This window comes from Topomyia yanbarensis, chromosome 1, assembly GCF_030247195.1.
Source record: "Topomyia yanbarensis strain Yona2022 chromosome 1, ASM3024719v1, whole genome shotgun sequence".
NCBI lineage: Eukaryota > Metazoa > Arthropoda > Insecta > Diptera > Culicidae > Topomyia > Topomyia yanbarensis.
Window position 1 is genome coordinate 12203991 of NC_080670.1, and position 22544 is coordinate 12226534.

Sequence of the window (22544 nt, forward strand, 5' to 3'; positions counted from 1 at the left end):
GATATCTTGAACACGAGTCCCATTACTGCACATGCCAAACTCGAAATCTAGCTTTGAAATAAAATATTTCGATAACGTGAATAGAAATTACGAAAATCGTGACCATGATCTTGAAATCATGAACTTAAATCACACAACTCATGACATAAATGTCAAAAATCGTAACTAATATCCTGAAATCAAGAACATAAATAAAAATAAATCTTTACTCGTGACTCGAATATCACGACAATTTGAATAAAAATTACGAAAAACGTGACAAAGTTCCTGAAATCACGACCATAAATCACATTACTCGTGATTAAAATACCAAAAATCGCGACTAAGATCCTGAGATCATAAATATGAATCACTCTATTCATGACTAAAATATGACGATAATTTGAATAGAAATTACGAAATTCGCAACTAAGATCCTGAAATCATGAACATAAAGCCAGTCTGACATAAATACGAGGTTTATTATTCACAATTTCAGGAACTTGGTGACGATTTTCGTAAATCGTTCAGTTCACGAAGTCGTGATCTTTTGTTCATGAATTTATGAACGGGTTTTTTCCGTGTATTCTCCGCAATATTGTTGAATTTTTTTTTTGTACATTGCATGGAAAATTAACCACAAATTTCAATCGAATGATCGATTTGATTTTCTCGTACATATTTGGAAAAAAATTAAATTATGCATTTTACGAGACGAGTTTTCGAGAATTCATAAATGAATTTGAAGTATTCCTCACGGTCTAGTTCCTCCCGCGAACGAAAAAGCTGTCCAGCGTACGTTTTTCATTGGTCCTATCTGTTTAAGCTATGACCTATGATTTTGATGGACGTAGACCAAGGATCAACTCCTTCGGAAAATCGTCAGCAGAGATAATAAAAAAAATCTGCTTTTGAAATAATATACTTGCAGTGAGTTCGCAACATTCAGAAATACAAGCGTAATCGTCTTTGAGCTTCAGACGTTTATAAGTAGATTATAATTTTCTGCGTGAAGTCACAAAATCGTTAGAATATCGATTCATCTTGATTCGCGGAAGCGGTTTAACTAAATTTCATATGACTCTCCCCCTCCTCCGTTTCTTCCTATCTCGTTGTAGGTTGATTATCCTGTTCTAATGACAATTTGCAAAACCGATTTGGCAGTTCCACAACTATCGCGTGGATTACATGCAAACAGAGCCGTTAGCCCAGTTTGTCACCAGTTATACCGGACAATCAGTGCCAAACCACTAAGTACTACACAAATACACACCCCTTCCGTCCGTCGGCTGATTAGGATTGAATTTGAATTACACATCCGTGTCAAGCTCCGCTGATTATGTGAACGCTCTGCCGAAACCACTTTCTCGATAAATGGCCACAATTTAACGTTATGCATCCGCAACACTACTACTACGGAAGCAATCCGGGCTGGCACGATTCGTCTAATATCAATTGACACCGTTCGTACCTCTACCGCCGCGACCATTAGCTGGACAGCAGTCATCGACATGTTTCATGTTTCAATCACAATTGCAGCGCCATGCGGCGTGACAAAGCTGTAATTTCATTAATTGGTCTGTTTCAACAAGCTCATGCTATCCGTACCTACGCCAAAGGACAACTCCTAGTCTCCTACCAAGTGACAAAACCACATTCAATCGCGGGATGGCAACTTCGGCCACCAGCGAGATGGGACGATATTGTTTCATAATGGGGAAGTCAAATTAATTAATTTCACCGCTGCTGAATTGGGGGGGATTTTTTTTTGCTTCTTCTGGTCGTTGCTCAACGGCGCGGTGAAGAGAAGAAATTCTGGGTTCGCTGTGGCGGATGTTTTTGAAAGGAAGTTGGGAAGAATCCTGTCCTGCTTGGGACACTGGGTGCCGATGGTTGCTGTTGTAGAACAATCAACTCTTCTGGCGCGTAAATAATTAAATTTTGTGCTTAAGTGAGCCACAAGATTTGCATAAATTCTTACCGACGCAAATGTCGCAACTCATCGGCGTTTGTTTGCTCCAGGGGAACCCGAGGAAGGGGTCCGCAGCGTGTAATTGAAAGAAGGAAAATTCAACAAAATTTCTTTTCTGATGATTTGCAATTTCTTATAATAAAGGGAAAGGTGAGAGAAGAAGTAATATCTTATTATTAGAAGGTGTGGTTTCGCATTATTTCACAGAGGACATAGCTTAGCTGGTATAAATCAAATACTTGCGTAGCTCAGCGCACAACCCGATAACTTTTTGGCATTTTTGGATAAAGACATCATCGTCCACTATACCTATGTTAGAGCCAACTTAAAGAGTAGATTTCATGTCTTCAGCAAAGATGTTCACCAAGCAATCTTCAAACTAACCGAAGATGTCAATCAAAAATCAATTGAAAAATCTTTCTTCTAGGGGAATTAATCACTAAATTAACACGTTGTAGAAAGTTTCAATAAACAAACATTTTTGCTCGTATACCATAATAATCTGTAGATTTTTATATTTTAATTATAAAAACAGACCCGCTTCAACGGTTGGCGAGTCAGTATCTGTCAAAATCATGACAACACTGTTGCTAAATGAGCCAGCCGGCACACAACAGCACTGGTAATTGTTACAATAAATTTCCTTCGCCAGCAAGTTGCCAAGCTCAAAAACAGAAGGCCCTGCGTGCCTACCGTCCATGACTTTGCTCGAGTGCTTTGTGTAAGAATCTTCCCAACAATCAAGATTTACGCGTTCCCATTCTGTGCAGCAAACTGTCCTCGGAAAGCTGCGGGTCATGTTTTTTTGTTCTTCTTCCGAGCTCGAAACGTACTAAATTGAACTTTCAACAGCGTCAAGGTAGCATACAGAGCCAAACTTTCGAGTTCCGTTTCGGTGCTGAAATACAGCCAAGCACGGTACATTAGGGTCCAGGGTCACGAGCAAGCGAACTTCGGTTAGGCAAAGAAAAGATTTACTTCCCAAGTTTGTATGGCCCGGCTGGGAAACGAGACTTCCGACTGTTTCCTTTGGCCTCCTTTATGGTGCATCCTTAGGTACGAACACAATATATAGGCTACGAGTCGTGCCCAGCATCCAGAAAAGCGGCCGCCGTGCATCGGAGAATGAAAGCCGGCCTGTCGGCATTTGAATTATGAAATAACTAAATTTGAATGTATTTGGAATTCGAAGCATTCACAAAGCCGATTATGATTATGGAATAAATTCATAAAAAATATTAATTGTTTCAATAGTGAAATTGGTGCGTTCTTACTCTTTATGAGACGAAAAGAACGGCCAGCTGGTAATGTCAGATACACAATCAGAGTAAAGTAGAATATACTTTGGGTTGTTATTTCGAAGCCAGTCACACAAAAGGGTATTATCGTCAGAAAGAAAAAATGATACCGTAACCGAATTTGGCACTTCAAATGCAGTCTACTATTGGCACGAAATGGAACGTATTAATTAAATTCTCCATAACAGTGAACAATCCAGCCTGGTGGGGACTCCAAATGTAGTGATATAAAGTCTCGCTTCGCTGAACTCTGAATGGATAAAAAAATTTGGGCCGACACCAGTCCGATGGTTTAGAGCACCTTTCGGCATGTCAATAAAATTAATTATTTATTTCCCTTGACGATAAACAATAGACTTTATTTCCCTTGAAAAAGGCCATCACAAAAGGCCGAAACGTCGGGTAGTAAGAAACCCTTGTTTTTATCATCCAGACTATGATAGCTGACTTCGATCTTCGATATGGGTATATTCGGAACGGGCATAACCAGTGAATGCTAGAGATTGATTTTTGGCACCATTTTGAAAAACCAAGATGTCCGCTTCCGTTTTAGCGGAATGCTCAAAAATCCGATCAATATAAATGCTTTCGGAATGGGTCTGAGGAGCAGACGTCAGATGTTTTAAAACCAAGATGGCAACTTCTCGTTGAGTGGGTTCTTTTAAATCCGCTCAATACGTGTATTTTTGGAGCGCGTTTGACAAGTAGATTCCAAAAACCGAAGAACCGATGTGATTTTAGTACTAGAATATGCTCTGAAATAAAATGATTGTACTCCGGGAAACTTGTGTGAGTTTACTTACACACACAAACAAACAGGCATAATTTCACACACAGACAATTTCAGATCTCAACGAACTGAGTCGAATGGTATACGAATCTCGTTTGAAAAATCGATTTTAGAGTGATTATATATCATTATATGAGAAAGACAAAAAACTTCAAGCGATTTCATGTTACCGAACTCCGAAACAAGAACTCTGACCCAAATGAAATTTGACAGTAGTTGATGAGAATAATATACCTTCCATTTGAAACTAAAGTTTTGAAAATCGAGCTTTGCCATTCCGGGGAAAAATGTGTAATTTAATTCGGGGACTTTGACGCTTCCTCGAAGCTTCCGGTTCCATCGTACGTGTCCAAAGTCGTCAAAGAGGGTTTATTTAGGCGCGAGTAAGCCAGAATCAGATAACCCGGTAATTTATAAATATTTAAAAAAATATTCGCCACTTAGATAGCTATCTGATACCGGTTTCCATAGGGATTCGATGTGTGGCCGAGCTCTTCAACCCGTAACTCTGGAACCAAAGCTCTGATCCAAAAAAATTTAATAGCCTATGGCGATGTTAGACCTTGCATTTGAGTGTAACATTATAAAAGTCGGACCAGTTATCTCTGAGAAAAATGAGTGGGATTATTTAACACACATGGATACACATGCATACATACATACACATACAGACATAATAAATGCAATCGGATCTCGACGAACTGAGTCGAATGGTATAAATGGTATTCGACTTCTCTGGGCCTCAGTAGAAAAATCGAAATTCCGAGTGATTGTATAACCTTGCTATGTGAGAAAGGCAAAAACGTTCAGGGAATTTTATGTGTGATCGCACTCTTCAACTCACATCTCTGGAAGCATGACTGCTAATGAAATTCGACAGCAGTTAGTAAGGATACTCTACTTTTGCTTTGATTTAGTGAAAATCGAGTTGGCCATTCCGGTGAAAGAGATGTGTATTTAATTCAGGGAATAATATGGAGTTAATATGGAAATTTGACGTGTAACCGCACTCTTCAACCCCTAACTCCGGAACCAGAACTCTGGTGCCAATAAACTTTAGTAGCAACCTATGGCAACCTTTCATTTGAGTATAACTTTGTTAGAACCGGCCCAGTCAGTCGAGTACAGTAGATGGTAGTGATCGATGCCTTGTGCCTTTTTGAATATCAAAATGGCGTCTTCCGGCTTAGTGGTATTCTCTAAACCCCGATTAAGGGGGCACTCCCTCTTTCGGCCACTTTTTTGAAATTTTATTTTGATAAAATGAAGATAGTATGTACCAATTTAGTGAAATATATATTTAGGGCAATGTTTGTGGATGGAAAAAAACATTTACTACAAATTGTGAATTTGAAAATTATTATTCATTTGGTAGATATTGTAAATTTTTCATACCCTTCAAAATAAATGCTATACGAAGAAATCTGGGTCACTAGTTTTTTTTCGTAATCCCCGACGCAAATTTAAAAAAAAACACACAGTTTGGAGAAAATACCGTTTAAAGTATGCCGCGGCCTCTTTCAAGCGGCATACCTTCCACAATTCCGAGAACAGGATATTCAAACTTTGAAAAAATATTCCCAATGCTTATATCTATCGATTAAAACAAAAACAAAAAAATCGATTCTTTTAAATATCTTGGGAAAGTGTTCCCCTTGATATGAATATTTTCGGAACGGGCTGGATGAGTACATGCTAGAGATCCGTGCCTAGCGCCTTTTTGAAAACCACGATGGTGCCTTGCGATTTAGCCAAATTCCGCATAACTCAAACAATATCGGGCTCTTTGTAGCGGTCGTGACAAGTATGTAGTTGCCAGAGGTCAATAATTGACGTCAATTTAACATGTAAGATCCGCATTAAATTTCACTAAACTGGAAGTTGTCATCCTGGAGTTTGAAATGGCATACGGCCGGAATCTAATCATCACACCTTTTCCAAAAATTTTGACATTTTTGTGCTTATACGGAAATTTGCTTAGCATGTTGATATCACTTTCGATTTGAGCATCTACTCGTAAAATATCCACAATGCTTGCGTCATAGTAAATCTGCTGAACCAGAAGTTGCCTTTCAAACTGGCGTCATACATCGATCTTTGGCATCTACTCGTCAAGACCGCTCCGAAAATATCCACCTTGATTGGTTTTAGAAAATTCTGCTCATCCGGAAATTGCCTTCTTAGATTTCAATATGCCGTCATGCATCGATTTTTGGCATTACTCAACGAGTACGTACCGAAAATATCTATATTGATTAAACTTGAGAGAATTCCGCTAAATTGGAAGTTGCCATCTTGGCTATTAAAATATTAATTTAGGCATAGACTTGTCAATCTTTCTCCGAAAATATCAATATTGATTGGTTTTAGAAAATTCCGCCAAAACGGAAGTCACCATTTTGGATTTCAAAAATGGCGTCGTGCCCGGATCTTCGGCATCTACTCGTGAAATCCTACCCAAAAATACTCATATTGATTGATTTTAAAAAAAAAATCTGCTAAACCAGACATCACCATCCTGATTTTTGAAATGGCGTCATGCTTCGATTTTTTGCATCTACTCGTCAAGCCCGTTTCTAAAATACTCATATTGATTGAATTTTAAAGAATCCCGCTAAACCAGAACCTTGGCTTTCCAAAAGACGTCATACTTCGATCTTCGGCATCTACTCGTCTTGCTCGTTTCAAAAATTATCCATATTGATTGCTTTTTAAACATTCCGCTAAGATGGAAGTATCCATTTTGGATTTCAAAGTGGCGTCATACATTGATCTTTGTTATCTACTCGTCCAGGCCACCAAACCCGGAGTTTTCAATTCGGGTTTCAAAATGTCGTCAGATATCGATTTTTGGCGTTTACGCATCAAGCACGTGCCAAAAATTCTCAGTTTTTTTGAACTTTAGAGCTCCGCTAAACCGAAAATTGTCTCTTGGTTTTGAAAATGCCATAATAAATTAATCACCATAAACGCCTTCTCTCCCTGTCCTTGATATAACTGCTGCTACACTGATGTGGAAATAAGCCCCCCTCTGAATATCTTGACCAAGCATAAGTCTTCGTTAAAAAAATCAAATTTGTATTCTGTATTCCTAGTTTTGAGATAGCTGTAATTTTTACTCTTTATTGAAACTCTTGTTCTCCATCTTGTAAATAGAATTGTATCCCTAGTCTGTGAAATTTCTCATAAATATTTGTTCCCCCTTTTGTGTACTAAACTATATTGTTAGTTTTAAGATAACTGTAGAATATTTCGTAGAATACTATTACACCCCCTCTTGTATATCAACCTTAATCCCTTGTTTTAAATTTTTCATAAAAAAATCTTTTGGCCCTCTCTTGTATGTAGAATCTTATTTCTAGTCTTAAAATTGCTGTAAACTTTTTTTTCTTTTGTAAAAAAATATTTCAACATTGTAACCTCCTAGTTTTAAGATATCCAAAATGTAAAAACGAAAGAATTTGGCACCGCCAAGCTAACGCATTTGTGCCTATCAAATAAACGAAATGAATAAAAAAAACCATTTTATTTGCGTAAACTACTTTAAATCGTTGTTTGGGAGTATGTACCGAAAAGTGGTTAGCTAACTTTCCGTTTCTGTTAGTCATGGTGAAAAATGCATTCTATAGCTTATCGCTTGCCTGCTCTAGAAACGGTCATTGATGTCAGGAAAAGAAATGATTCCGCATCAAAAGAAAAAGCATTCTTCGAACACTACAAATGGAGTCTTAAGGTACTTAACAGCACAAATCAAAGTGCGCTATTTGGCGTGTTTTTCTATTATACACGATTGGTTTTGAAATAAGTTGTACCGCCCATATTCATAGATTCAAGTAATTTTAATGTATATGTTCGGAAGCAATTTTAAATAAAATTTACCTAGCTAGATATTACTGTGAGGAGTATTCACATAAACATTTCCTCCAAAGACACCCTTTGAATATTTTCTATGGTTTGGCTTCGCATTTTTTTTGCGTTTCCGATCCTTAAACTCCGGTGTGCCCAATTTTCCACAAACACAAGCAAACAACCATCTATATTTTTGAGAGAATTCAAATAGTGAAATTGCTATCAAAACTGAATAAAAAAGCTCAAACATTTCGTTCTCATCTCTCCACCATGCGTTGCAAAAGTATGCACCGGTTTCTCGGTAAAATGCATCATTACCCGAACATTCACAAGCACATCCTTCAGATATCGTATTTCGTTGAATGTTATGTTTCAACATAAATATATGCATCGGATGCGTACAATCACCCAGCAAAAGGATGGGCTACATAATCACTGTCATCATCGGCTCGTTCGGCAAACTCGTTGCCAATGCCGTCCATCTGGGCATTCGATAACAACTGTCACATGTGTGTGTGGTGATAGATGCTCGCTCTAGATGATCCTTCTACGATGGCCATTCTTTTTCTGTCCGCAGTGGGAAACTGGGTAACGGTGAACCGTATTTATTTCTATACACACAGTCTGCAGTGCATTCCATACCACAGGAGCTTCGGCGGAATCGACTATGATACGGTTCGCTTCACAGCAAGGATCATCAGCTTGTATGGAGCATTTTTGTTTGAAGCACTGCGATGATTACTTTGCTCTTTATTGACTTTTTGTGATGCCGTTTGTTTTATTTACTCCGCAGAAATGAACTTGCTCAACCATTACGTAGTCATCTATTAGGTTTTGCAGCAGTTCGGTGACAGATTAGACTATTCCAAAAATTATGAGAGGGGACTATATGTGCGAGTGACTCACGAATCGACTCTTGAAAAAGAAAGATTGAGCCACGATTCTTTTTTAGAGCTGCGATTCTTTAAAAACCGTCTTTGAGTCTTTGACAATTTTGTGGAATGTATACACTACAATTTCTTCTACAGAAATCTGTCAGTCATTATCAGGGAACACGTACTCGGGGTGACACAAATCGAGCTGGCATATCTTTGAACTGCGCAACCTGGTTTCTTTGTTTGTTAAGTGTATATTTGATCAACATGGGAGCTAATCCATAGCGTGTTTAATGTGCGTGTGGAATACGCATAGTCTTGTCTGAGTGGAATGATGGTTGTTGAAAGATGTATTCTCAATCGTTGGCGAATCGCAAAAAATACCAATTTACGGCAGTCATAACGACACGAACAACAATTTTTTTATTGACTTATTTAGACGCTTGCTTTTAGTCCATTAAATAATGTTTCTTATATTATTTATTCTCATTATATTAGTTACTTTCATATAGTTAGTAACATAACATTTTAAGTAGCGCATGCGTTGTATTATTAATTAGCATGTTAACCATATTTCATTTGTACATAATAATACTATAGCTTGATTATAGTTGTAAGATGCGACAAAAGCAGGCGCCTTTTCTTCGTTTCTTGTATCTTCTGCATTTTTAGCTTTAGCACATTGTTGTCTTCTTGTCTCCAATCTTGCCACTATTTGTAATATATATATATATATATATATATATATATATATATATATATATATATATATATATATATATATATATATATATATATATATATATATATATATATATATATATATATATATATATATATATATATATATATATATATATATATATATATATATATATATATATATATATATATATATATATATATATATATATATATATATATATATATATATATATATATATATATATATATATATATATATATATATATATATATATATATATATATATATATATATATATATATATAGCATGGACACGAGCGTAATGTCGTCTATTGTCCGACATACATAGTAGCTTCAAAGGAATATATGAGACCTTTCTCATGGCCACCGTGAAATATGACCTTCGCCGATTCAAAAAAAAAACTTTGTAGTTGTGTTCGGTTTATGGATCTCCATGATTTTTTCTGGCAATTTGAATATTTTCATGCAAGAGCAATTTTTCAAAGAGCGCAGCAGCATTTTCCACAAAAAAGTTCTAGTGCCGTATTTTATATAGCAAAACTATCGGAGAAAGAGTTACATAGAATAAAAAATTCTGCACGAAAAGATATACACTGAAAAAAAGTTGTTACATTTTTCACAAAAAGAAAAATTTATGTTAAAAAACTAAATTACAAAAAAAAATATTTTTTTTTCTTTTGTCAACAAAAATCTTAAAAGAAAGGAAACATTTCAAATGGAATTGCATTATGGATTAAACTATCAGTAAAAAAGTTTTTATAACGATAACTAAACATGATTTTAATTTCATGCAAATTGACAGACAAAACTATAATTTTATTATATAACATGATTCTATATTTCAATTCAAACAAAAATGCACTAATTCATGAAATTGGGGCCTTTCTAGAAGTTTTTCGCGTTTCTACATCATGAGCTATCAACAATCAAATGTTTATCGTTTTAATCTTGAAAAGATTTTTTTTTGTGTATTTGGCACTTGGAGAAGCTATCAATGAGAAAATTTTCCTAACAAAACTTTACAGATATTTTTAGTCAAAAATACTAATATCATTCAGATTCTAAAAGCAATTTCAAATCAAAATTGTAATAACAAAAATGTGGTTTTCGAGTTATTTTAAATTTTGTTCCAACAAATACAATTATTTCGCTTGATCACGACCTTTTCTTCAGTTATTCGCGTTTCTCAATCAAGAACCATAGGTTCTCCAAAATGTTCATAAAATTTCCTATAACTTTCCTTTTAACACCAAGGCGATATTGGGAACCATTTGAAAGCTACATGATAGCAGCAAAAACATGATTCAAGTATATAGATTAATCATCAGATCCAATAGTTGATCAATATATTCATTGTTTTCATGTAGCCTTCGAAAGTTCCAACTATCACCTTAACCCTTACATGCGTAATGTTGCTTTAAAACAACATTGCGAAAACTATCTCATAATTGTCACAGTAACGTATTGAAGCTATGAGACAAGTTTCACAACATTTGAACAAAATTTATTTGCGTCTTTAAGGGTTAATGTTAAAAGGAAACCTACAATAAATTTTGTATACCTTGTTTCTGCTTATATCCTTTGGAACGGATTCCATTTTATCTGAATGGCAACATGAATTTTTAACTAACCGCATCGTAATAACCCGATACCAGGTCGTGTAACCGTACCTCAACTTTCTCAGCGTCCATGTACACGGGGATCATGATTTTAATGCAGTGACAAACAACCACATATTTCAGGATTTTATGCAAAATGAATCTTTCTTCTAGGCAAAAATTATGAAACATCAATACGCAATGCCTTATATGATGGAACTGGATAAAGGTGGCTTCCGAAAGCCCAAACTCCATTTTGACCTTTAGTAAATATTCCACAACCCGAATACTCGCTCTAATACCAAAATACCGCTGATCGAATGCCTCCGTACACATTCATTTGGATAGATATTCATGCTAAAGTGACGATTTTCTTTGTTCTTAGGACAATGCTTAATAACTGTAAATTTTTTTTTGTTTACTTCGTCCTGACAACAGCGGAAAGTAAACTGAGTATCGTGACCGTTGTCTCCGGTGGTTGGAAATTACTCTTAATTTTTCATAACTATCCCTTATTTGTTGTCGATAACCAATAGAATGTGTTTAGAATCAAGAGAAAGTCCTGAGCAATTCAGAGAAATCAAGCTAAATTCAATGCATTTTTACGAAATTCGTGGAAATTCTGTCCAATTCCATCTAACGACTGTCGTGGATTCTGTTTACATTTTTTTTGAAAGAATAGTATTCTAATATAACAATTTCATCATTAACAGATATAGATTAATTTATCGGTGACTTTTTAAACTGAATATTTCTAAAATTTTAATATTAGTATAGATCCCAAGATATTCAACGTGAATAACCCGTTGTACCAAACTGTATAACTAGATTTTGGCATTATCTGATCGGAAATATGCGCATCAATCATGTATGTAGTTCCGTAGTATGAACGACTACTATCAATAATTCAAGAAATCATTTTGCGAAAGCGATCATTCTCTGCACTCGGATTGGTTTGATGGATTTTTATTATTGGACACCCACTGATTCAGTCAATTCAAGTGTAAAAATTATTACCAATTTTATTTTTGTATTTCAAAAACGATTCAAAAATCCGTCAAATCAAAAAGTTTATGAAAAAAAGCGAGATTTCATTCAGTCTATCTCGGGCAGGGACATCAATATAGAGCGCACCAATGAGTCTCAATCAAATTCTATTCTGCATCATCGTTCGTTGCTTGCTGGTCACAACACACAGCACGTATTGACTGTACATTAATAGGATGCAGTAAAATGCAGACACTGTTTTTTGGGCTGAATTTCTGGAAGTCAGGAATTTTCCATTACACTGTCCTTCGTTGCTTGCTCATCAAACGTGCAGTGTGAAGTATTTGGGGCAAGACAGTCAGAAGAAATTATTTGAGACTGGGCGGATATTCAACGGAATGTTAACGTTTTTATCAGGGAGAGAGAGGGATGGAGCGAGAGAGATTCCTTTCTAATTGTTGTGGATTACTATCAACATATCGAGCGAGTCGGAACAGTTTGAAACAATCTTTGTTATGGTAGTTATGGATGCAATGTCATCGATAATATATAATCACCTATAAACTATTATAATTATGCATTCTCTATGAGCGCTTTGTTTTTTAAATAATTTATTTCCTTCTAGAAAAATCCAAACATTGTATCTTTAATTCCAACAATTTTGATGAAAGTTATTCAAACTTAGTTTACCATACAGCTGGTCAATTGCACTGTTTTGAGGAGTAAGCCTCGTCTATAATCGATTTGTTGTAAAAAAGGTGTATTCAATCAGATTTTCTTTAGCATCTCTTGCTAGATATTAATTGTACCAAATCGTTTAAGAAAATTGAAAGGTAGACATAGCAACTTTAACTTCTTTAACAACGACTCGAATATGGGATATGATTTGTGCGATAAACTAGTTTTATCGACTAGTTATAAGGAATAATGTATAGGATTAAAGTTCTTTTGCGGATGATTTTGCCCGCTTGTGCGAATGGAGTATTTTTCACTGTTACTATGGCTATGTCTTGTACGAAATCCTGTCCATTTTGCACTTTTTCACTCAAAAGAGAAACCCGATTTTGGGCCAAACCACAGACCAAATTTTGCGCATAAGCGCCTTACATTAAAGTTTTGTTTTCAGTGTTTCTAATCCTTCTCGTCAGTAACTGACACCAACTTGAAGCCCGTTACAAAAGTCCAAACCAGGATCAGTTGGTGCCAGTTACGCACTAAATCCAAAAAATAGTTAATGTTGTTAGTGTTTACTTGACTTGTAGAAATACTTAGCGTATTCTACATGCATAGGACATAGAAACGCACACGCGATCGAACACGTTAACGTACAAACGCTCAAGCCCTTCGCGATGATACATTCGATCGCGAAGTGCCTACACCCGCACACCCTACACCGTACAATATCACATTCAGAATCACCTCCCGCTGCCATTGGCCTGAAGCAGTGTTTTATTTGGTGACGTTTTCCATCTCGTCTGCAATTGTAGTGAGTAATTCTGACGGGGAGCCCTTCCGAGAACTTTGCTCTATAGCTCAAGTAGGACAACTCTTGGGGAAAAAAATATTCTATACTTTGTAAGTAATAGTCATCACTTGTGGCTGAACACCTAATGTATTAAATAGAAGTGTAAACTAAAGAAAATAAACAATTAGAATAAAACAGAACAATCTAACGCGAAGAAAAAAAATATTTTCGTTTTTCAAATATACACACCAATTTTTACGAAGCCAGATTGTTTCCTCTCCCTTTCACAATCGCGAAAATGTGGATTTTTTTAGCCTACTAAAGAATTATCTTTCACCGGCTGTTTGTTTAGAAATAAACGCTGTTTATATGCTAAAGCAACTGCAAACAGCTGCATTGTATAAGACGGAATATACATAAAAATATAAATATTGAGAAATAAAATTATCGTCGGTTAAAAAACCTATTTCTTTAGCAACCCATTGGCTTGCTAGCTGAATTATGTTACGATATCGTTACTATCTCATCAGTACACAGTGGTTTGTTTTTGGCAAAATCGTACGATCAAGGCCTAAATAATTAAATTTTCTTCGGAGGAATTTGTGGACAACATACAAGCCCTTTTATATGGTGTTGTGATTTTGTGATGATTAATCTCTCTAAAAGTGAGACAAATTCACCAACTTTCTGGCAAGTACATATATAAGGATGATGTCTTCGGCAAAGTTTGCCTTTGCCAATAACTTTGCTGAAGACACAAAGTCTTTATCTTTATTATATTCAACATGATTGCTTGTTGATTATAGATGACTCCTTAAAAGCCAATTCATCAATATGAATGTTTAATTATCTTCGTGACAAGCTGGTTACGTTTCGTGAAAAGGGTTGAATGGTCAAAATACTAGTTCAGCTAGTTGGAAAAGGAAAGATTTGTTCTTCATGTTAAAACGGCTAAGTTTACGTCAATAGTGGTTTCGAAATATTTATCAAAAATAGCAAAAGCTGTCATTTGCTGCTATGTGAGCAATCTTCCTAAAAGTGTTATTTTAATTTTTTTATAAAGCAAATGAGCTGATATCTTTGGTAAAGTTGTCGAGATTTCTTTCCTGAATATCTTTGCTGAACATACTAAGTATCTCCTATAAATGCTTTAGAAGTTATATCCCGTTATATTTGGGTCACCCCGAAAAATATTTTTTTAAATATCTTTTCAGTTATCATTCCTACAAGCTTGGCATATTCTAAGAAGATATTCCAATCGTCAAAATACACAATTTTCATTAACGCGTACTTTTTCCTATCGCGAGTATTTTTGAAATATTGAACATTTCTGGAAAATCAATAGTTTTTTTTTAATCGTATATACTGGAGACAATGAAGAATACCTGAAATCCAATAAGTTTCATAGTGTTGCTGTAGCACGTTCAACTGCAACTAGAGCTGCTACCAATTTGAAAAACATGGTTAAAATATTTTGCAAATTTTATCAAAAATACCCAAAAACTTCTAAGTCACAAGGGATAGACGTTTGCTGGAAAGAAACGTATTTTGACAAGACGAACAACTTTCTGAAACATGCCAAAGCTTTATATACGATATTTAAGAAGTTATTGAAAAAAAGTTTTCAAGGTGTCATTCACAAATAACGGTCTATAGCTTCCAGTATATTATGAATCAATATTTTTATCCTTCAACAAACAAATTCTTAACCATTTCTGAAGACTTGATCTTGTTTTTATTACTTAAAAAATGTAGCAAATATCTCACTTCAAGTGGGATTAATAACTATATAGCTATTTCATCAAAATCTAGGTCTTGGATCATCATAAAACATCCCAGAAGACACCATTGCTGTACGCTTTTCCGTTTTCGCGTCGACAATTTTTAGCGTGGTTTTAGCTACAAAAACTACTGTGCAGTAATCGGAGCTTCTGTGCTTACGGAACATCATCAAGTGGTGTTCCGTTTTCTATGTATCATCTATCTGTGCGACCAAGTCGGTCTGCCAGATACTGATGAGTTGAAATCGTAACGAAAACCCTTGGATCAACACAAAAAAAATCATTCCCATCTAATTTCATGGTATCTGTTCAGATATAAATTGTGACAAAACATGGGCCGCCATCTTAAACCCACAGAGATCAAATTAAGGGTTTATTGATTTGTCTGGGTGTCAAGTTACATCCTTTGGAACACCGTTATCCTAAACGATTACGAGAGTTTAAAAAATTATGTAGTTAATTGATTAAGAAATTTCTGGATCCACTCAGATACCCTGAATGTGAATTCGAAGATCATTTAGGTATACGGAGAGATTACCTAGAAGCGAATGTCTATCACAGTGGTCCGCCCTAAAATACAAAAATTAACTCTTGATATATATCTTCACCATAATTAGGCTATACACTGTTCAGTAATCCGTACCAATTCAATAGTAAAGCATCTTTTATAGCACTTCCCGGAAACCTGTTCCTATTGTACACCAATAAACCGACAGAAATCAATTGTCCAAAAAGTTTAATCCCTTAGTTCGAAAATCCCTGCCAGTCACGACCTCAAAACGAATGCCACTGAAAAAGAAAAAAAAACAATTCCACTCACCGTTTTTCTGCAGAAACTGGGGAGCGGTCACAAAAATCTTCGACCAACAATCCTTTCTTCGGAGGGTTCCCCCACAACCGTTATCTACAACCAACAATCAGTTTACCAGGACTCTTTTTCGCCCTTTAGATTCACTCACTTATTCGGCTCACGTTCCAACGGATCCTTTCAGGTTCTTTAACAAACCGTGGATAATCGGACCACAATCGGTTGATATATTTACGATTTATAGCGCGGAAAAAAAAATACCGACACTTCCGACCGTGGGGAGTCAGTCACAGACTAGATATTAAGCCAGCAACAATAGCACACAGAACCTCAGCTGATTATTATCTTCAAACACTTGGGGGAAACGCGTCGTTAGAGCCACGAAACAATCCTTCCGCTTCGACGAGCTACGATTGAATGGCTCTCGGTACGGTCGACGGTATGTAGTGCGAAAAACTGGCTATCACCTCCCCCCTGGCAGCACCCGCCGCGCTCCTCTGTGGGTGGTGGTACCGACAGATATGGGATTTAAACTTCCACTCTCTCTCGCCCGTCCCCCTTCCTGGTCTTCGTCGTCGTCGTCGGAACGGTTCGGAAACTGAAACGACCGCCGAGCACAGACTGCAGCAACGTGCGCGCCGTAGTCAAACAACTTACGATTCTCGGTTCCTTTTTTTTTATTTGCACCGATCAATCGCTTTCAATAGCCAAACAATACAATATACCCCGAAAATGCACCGTCCACCGCGCCTGACACAATCCGAATGCAGCTCCCATCCGGCAAGAGAAAAGCTTTTATAGGACACCAATTGGCGGATGACATAGCGGGCAATAATGACGATGACAATGATGATCATAACGATGACGGGGACCTCTTCTACATTTAGGTGTGCCGCCAATGTTCTGTACAGCGCCAAGAGCACAGAATCCGACCAGCTAAATTCAGCAGCACCACCAGCATGCATACTACTGCCTTCTCCTCCTGGCGACCGTGGGTCCCACACCGACCGGCAGACCCGCCAACCAACCTCACCTGATGCATGAGCCTGCAGCAGTATCCAGTTCCGAGAGAGAGAGAGAGATAGAGAGAAATAAAGAGCCTCGCAACAGATGTTGGTCCGCAACATGCGGTATAACAGCTATGGAATAGAAAGGCTAGGGGTACGTTCACGCAGTGTTTTGCGCGTGTGCGAACTCACTCTCTCGAGGGAGCGATAAGGTTTGTGAGTGGTGCGCGATCGAAGGATGCTGTTTTGGTAGGACTCACCGATTGCGAACCGAATCGGTTCCTTGGTGGGCACGAAGTCAAGATTGAACTTGAGCCACCGTATTGGAGTGCAGCTGGAAATTGCGGTACCCGAGCAAAAAAAAGTGTAATTTGCTACTGACATGCAAATTATATTTTCCATGGTAATTTAGATAGAGACTGTATGTCTTCAGTAAAGTTGTAGCTTGTGTAATTGCAAACAAAATTGTTGAAGACATCGTATATCTAGCGTTAAAAGTTCTCAAATTATGGATCATTTTATATGGAAGACCATATAATATTAATTGTTTTTCTTATATTTTTATTCACCATTCTTTTACGTTCTTTCTGTCTTCCGCAAAGCTGTTTGCTTTATTAAAAGATTTACTTTTGCGGGGCTAAAGTAATTTCATATCTGCGATTAAAAAGATATTTTCAAATTTTCCGAAAATTTTAGGGTGTTCAGTAGACTGCCCAGAAAAATGATGAATTTTTGAAAACTCAATCGGCCCACCCCTGAGTCGATTCCTAGTCCCACCAGGAGTACTTGCACCAAATTTGAAGCAAATCGGACAAGTATAACTACCGAACCAACGTGCCTGAAGTTTGTATGGGATTTTTCAACAATTTACATGGAGAAAACTCACTAGTTCGTATTTTCGTCGCTAGGTGGCACTATATGCATCGTATTATCACTGTAAGTAAAAATAAGAAAGATAATTTAATTGTCCACAACTTTGTCGAAGACTGCCAGTAAATCCGGCTTTGTTTAAAGAAGTTATTAAACTTTTAACGAAGTGATGTCTGAGTCAGTTTTGCGTGGGGCCTAGCAGTGCATGGTTGTGTATCAGTACTCGAGTCCCGCGAACTATACATTTTTGTGAAATAAGGGTTAGATTTAGCTGAATAGTATGCTTACAAGAATTGTAGTAAATAATACGAGTTATGTTTTGGTTACAAAATTTTAGTTCCACCTGTGACCGCATAGAGGGCGCCACCACTAACTTTTCATAGAAGAGAGAGAGTATCAAGATGTTCGGAAGAAATACTGATAAATGCTTGTTCTATAACTTTGTAGAAGATATCAAATTTCTATTTCCAAAGCATGACTCGTATTATTTACTATAATTCTTCAACGGTATGAGCTAAACCTAACGATTATTTCACAAAAATGTTTAGTTCGTGTGAATCGAGTACTGATACACAACCATGCACTGGGCCCCATGCAAAACTGACTCCGACATCACTTTGTTAAAAGTTTAATAACTTCTTTTAACAAAGCCGGATTTACTAGCAGTCTTCGACAAAGTTGTAGACAATTAAATTATCTTTCATATTTTCACTTACAGTGATAATACGATGCATACAGTGCCACTTAGCGGCGAAAATGCGAGCTGGTGGGTTTTCTCCATGTAAATTGTTGAAAAATCCCATACAAACTTCAGGCACGTTGGTCCGGTAGTTAGACTTGTCCGATTTGCTTCAAATTTGGTGTAAGTACTCCTGGTGGGACTAGGAATCGACACAGATGTGGGCCGATAGGGGTCATTTTTTTCCTGTCACTCTAGTGTTCACTGTACACAAAACTGCAATGAGGATATTAACGTGGTGAAAAAAAGAATTGATGTCAGTACTTTGATCTTTGGTGGCTGCCAGATGGAAGGAACATTTGGAGGTTTTGTTGAATGGCGGAAGTGAAAGTGCATCTAGGAACAGCATAAACACTGCAATTGACGGACAAGCTGTGGATCCACCAACACTAGAAGAGGTTATGAACGCTATACGCGAGCTGAAAACCGGTAAAACTGCTGGGAAGGACGAGATCCACGGTAGTGAGCGGCTGCGCCAAATAATCCACCGCATTATCCTAAGAATATGGGCGAACGAAGAATTGCCTGCTAGTTGACTTGATGGACTAATTTGCCCTATCTACAAGAAAGGGCACAGACTGGAGTGCGCTACTTATAGGGGGACATCTTTGCTGAACTCGGCGTACAAAATACTGTCCCGCTTCCTGTTTAGCAGACTGAGACCACTTCATGAGTCCTTCGTCGGCGAATACCAGGCTGGTTTTCGTAAGGGCCAATCAACGACGGATCAGATGTTCAGACTGAGGATGATCCTAGACAAATTCCGGGAGTACAACTTGGAGATTCATCATCTGTTCATTGATTTTAAGGTAACGTACGACTCAGTGAAAAGTAATGAGCTGTGGCAAATTATGTCAGAGCATGGTTTTCCGGCGAAACTGATTACACTGATACGTGCGACGTTGGATGGTTCAAAATCAAGTATTCGGATTGCAGATGAGTTCTTAACCTCATTTGTGACCTTAGATGGATTGAAGCAAGTCGATGCACTTTCAAATTTGCTGTTCAATGTTGCTCTTGAAGGAGCTATCAGGAGAGCTGGCGTGCAAAGGAACGGAGCTATCATCACAAAGTCTCATATGCTCCTTGGTTTTGCTGATGGAAGTGATGTAATTGGAATCGATCGTAGAGCAGTGGAAGAGGCCATCGTGCCTTTTAAGATGGAGACAGCGAGGATAGGCTTAGTCATCAATTCAGCCGAGGCAAAGTACCTGGTCGCAGGTAAAAAAGAGGCAGGTTTAGTGTTCTTGGTTCCAATGCAGTGTTTGAAGTGATCGAAAAATTCGTCTATCTTGGTACACTTGTGACTTGCGACAACAATGTTTCCCGTGAGGTAAAAAGGCAGCTGCCAACAGAGGTTTTTACGGTCAACGTAACCAGCTTAGGTCCCGCAACCTGCAAACGTCAACAAAATTCGCCTTATACAAGACACTGATTCTCCCTGTCGCTCTTTATGGCCATGAAGCGTGGACGTTGAGGGAGGCAGATAGGAGACCATTCGGAGTCTTCGTGCGAAAAGTGCTGCGGAGTTGTACCCAGTATGCGGGTATTGTTAAACAGATAAAATACGGCAGACTTCAATGGGCTGGTCAAGTGGTACGAATGCCGGAAGAAAGAATTGCGAAAACAATATTCAGCAGGGAGCCAGGAAGAGGACGTCGACTTCGTGGGAGGCAACGAACATGTTGGCTAAACGTAGTGGAAGAGGACCTGAGATCCCTGAACGCACAGGGGAACTGGAAGAACGCAGCCCAAAGCCGACAAAAATGAAGCTCTACGATACGCCCGGCATTGGCGAGATGACGCCATATCCAAAAAGGGCCAAGGTACTTTGAACTTTATATCCTTCAAAGTTGGAGTTCATCCAAAATACTGTCCAATGGCTCTTAATCCAGATGCATGCCCGCAAGGTATTCTGTTAAGGGAATTAAAGGATAGCTGTACCTAGATCATATGCTGCCCGCCGGCCGATTTCCCTCCGCCTTCAGAACAAGCATGCAATCCGCTGATTCAACCCGGCACTTCTACGATCCTGTCGAAGACTCCGCAACGATTATCAATGCCTCTATATCAAACTACACCGCCACTATGAATGAGTGTCGATGTCGGATGCAACGCTATTGGTACCATGGAAGCCCTGGATCCCCCACCTTCTTCGAGCCTTTGCCGCCAGCGTTCAGCAGTCGTCCCGGTTCTGTGTACGTGAGCGTCAGTCCCGGCAAGTATTGTTATTTAAATTGCAACCATACGTCGGTTGATTAGTTTCACGCTTCAAGCTCATCATCTACCTCTCGCCGTAAGCTACCTCCGTCGCTACACAACGCAGCTGATATTAGATGCCACAAATCCCCCGCCGCGCAGTGGAGACAGTGGTCGTCAGTCGTTCCGATTTGATTTAAGAAACTTCCAACCTGCTCCAAAAGACAAACAATGCTGCGCTCTCTCCTACTAGTAATGTCGGCACCGCTCCAACCGAACTTAATGTGAGCTCCAAAAATATTCAGGTTTACTACCAGAACGTCGGTGGCCTAAATGTATCAGCGGACAGCTATTTGATAGGTACTACGGGCTGCTTTTGTGACGTCATCGCCTTGACCGAAATTTGGCTTGACAACCGTACTCTGTCTTGCCAGGTGTTTGCTGTCCTTGTTCGCAAAAGTGACGTAAACGCCATCGAGTATATTTTTCAGGAAATCAATTTTTGTCTTGCATGATGCAGGCAAAATCATGCTTTCGTCACATTTTTTTCGCGTTTTGACAGGTCATTTTTATTTTTGTTTTAAGACGCTTGCATTCAAAAATGAAGACTTTCGTAGCGAACTTTAAAATACGAATAAGTGAAATTTGACCAAAGTCGCGTTTCGTAACTTTTGCATTCAAGCGCATTTTGGTTCGACATTTGATATTTACCGCTGAGATCGCAACGTCCTGAACAGCCATGAGACATCGGGTGGTGGTGCGCTTATTACTGTTCGCCATGGCATAAAAACCACATTAATCAACGATGACCTGTGGACGAACTCCGAGCAAGTGTGGCTTTCAGTGGGTTCTTGCCGATCGCTCGCTGTTCCTGTGTGTCGTGTATTTCCTACCTCATAGAATTCTGATCGATGGTTGTACATCTTTTCTCCGTATCCTTCGTGACCTCGATTGCAGCCCCGAATGATGATATCGTTATTCTAGGCGACCTCAACCTACTAGACTGGTCGTGGTGTCTAGCAAACAATACATTTCAACTATTGGATACTGAACAATCTGCGCTTGTCGTCCACCCCAGTAGTATATTGGATAGCGTCACTCTTCAGCAAATCAATAATGTCACCAACGATTCTCGAAAATCAATATTATGGACTATTCATCTGCACCATTTCTCGTTATATCCGGCATCCCCCAAGGAAATCACCTCGGTCCACTAATATTTCTCCTCTATTTTAAGGACATAAATATCAAACTACTAGGACCCCGCCTCTCATTCGCCAATGATATGAAGATTTTTTGACAGATCGGGATTCAACCGATACCGAATTTCTTCAAAAGTGATCTGGACAGCTTCAGCACGTGGTGTGATCTGAGCAGAACGGTTCTAAACCCGAGTAACTGATCAATTGTCAAGTTTGCGCGGACACGTCATCCGATCTAATTCAAATACCGTCTGTCCGACTCGAGCGTTCCAAGACACTCTGACGTCCAGGATGATGGAGTCATCTAGGATTCGGCACTAACGTTCAAACCACCTACTTCATATATTGTGGACAAGGCATCATGGGGGGACAGCTAGGGTTCGTCCTGCGAAACTTCA

The 22544-nt window shown here is 38.2% G+C and overlaps 1 protein-coding gene across 2 annotated transcripts in view; it reads right to left on the reverse strand.

Moving 5' to 3' along the window:
* LOC131676908 (calexcitin-1-like) overlaps positions 1–16888 on the reverse strand; it is a 139752-nt gene extending 122864 nt beyond the window's left edge. For both annotated transcript variants that reach the window (XR_009303257.1, XM_058956305.1), the window contains exon 1: positions 16142–16888. The gene's annotated coding sequence lies outside the window, so the exon portion shown is untranslated. The remainder of the gene's footprint in view (positions 1–16141) is intronic.
* Between the last annotated feature and the right edge of the window lie 5656 nt (positions 16889–22544).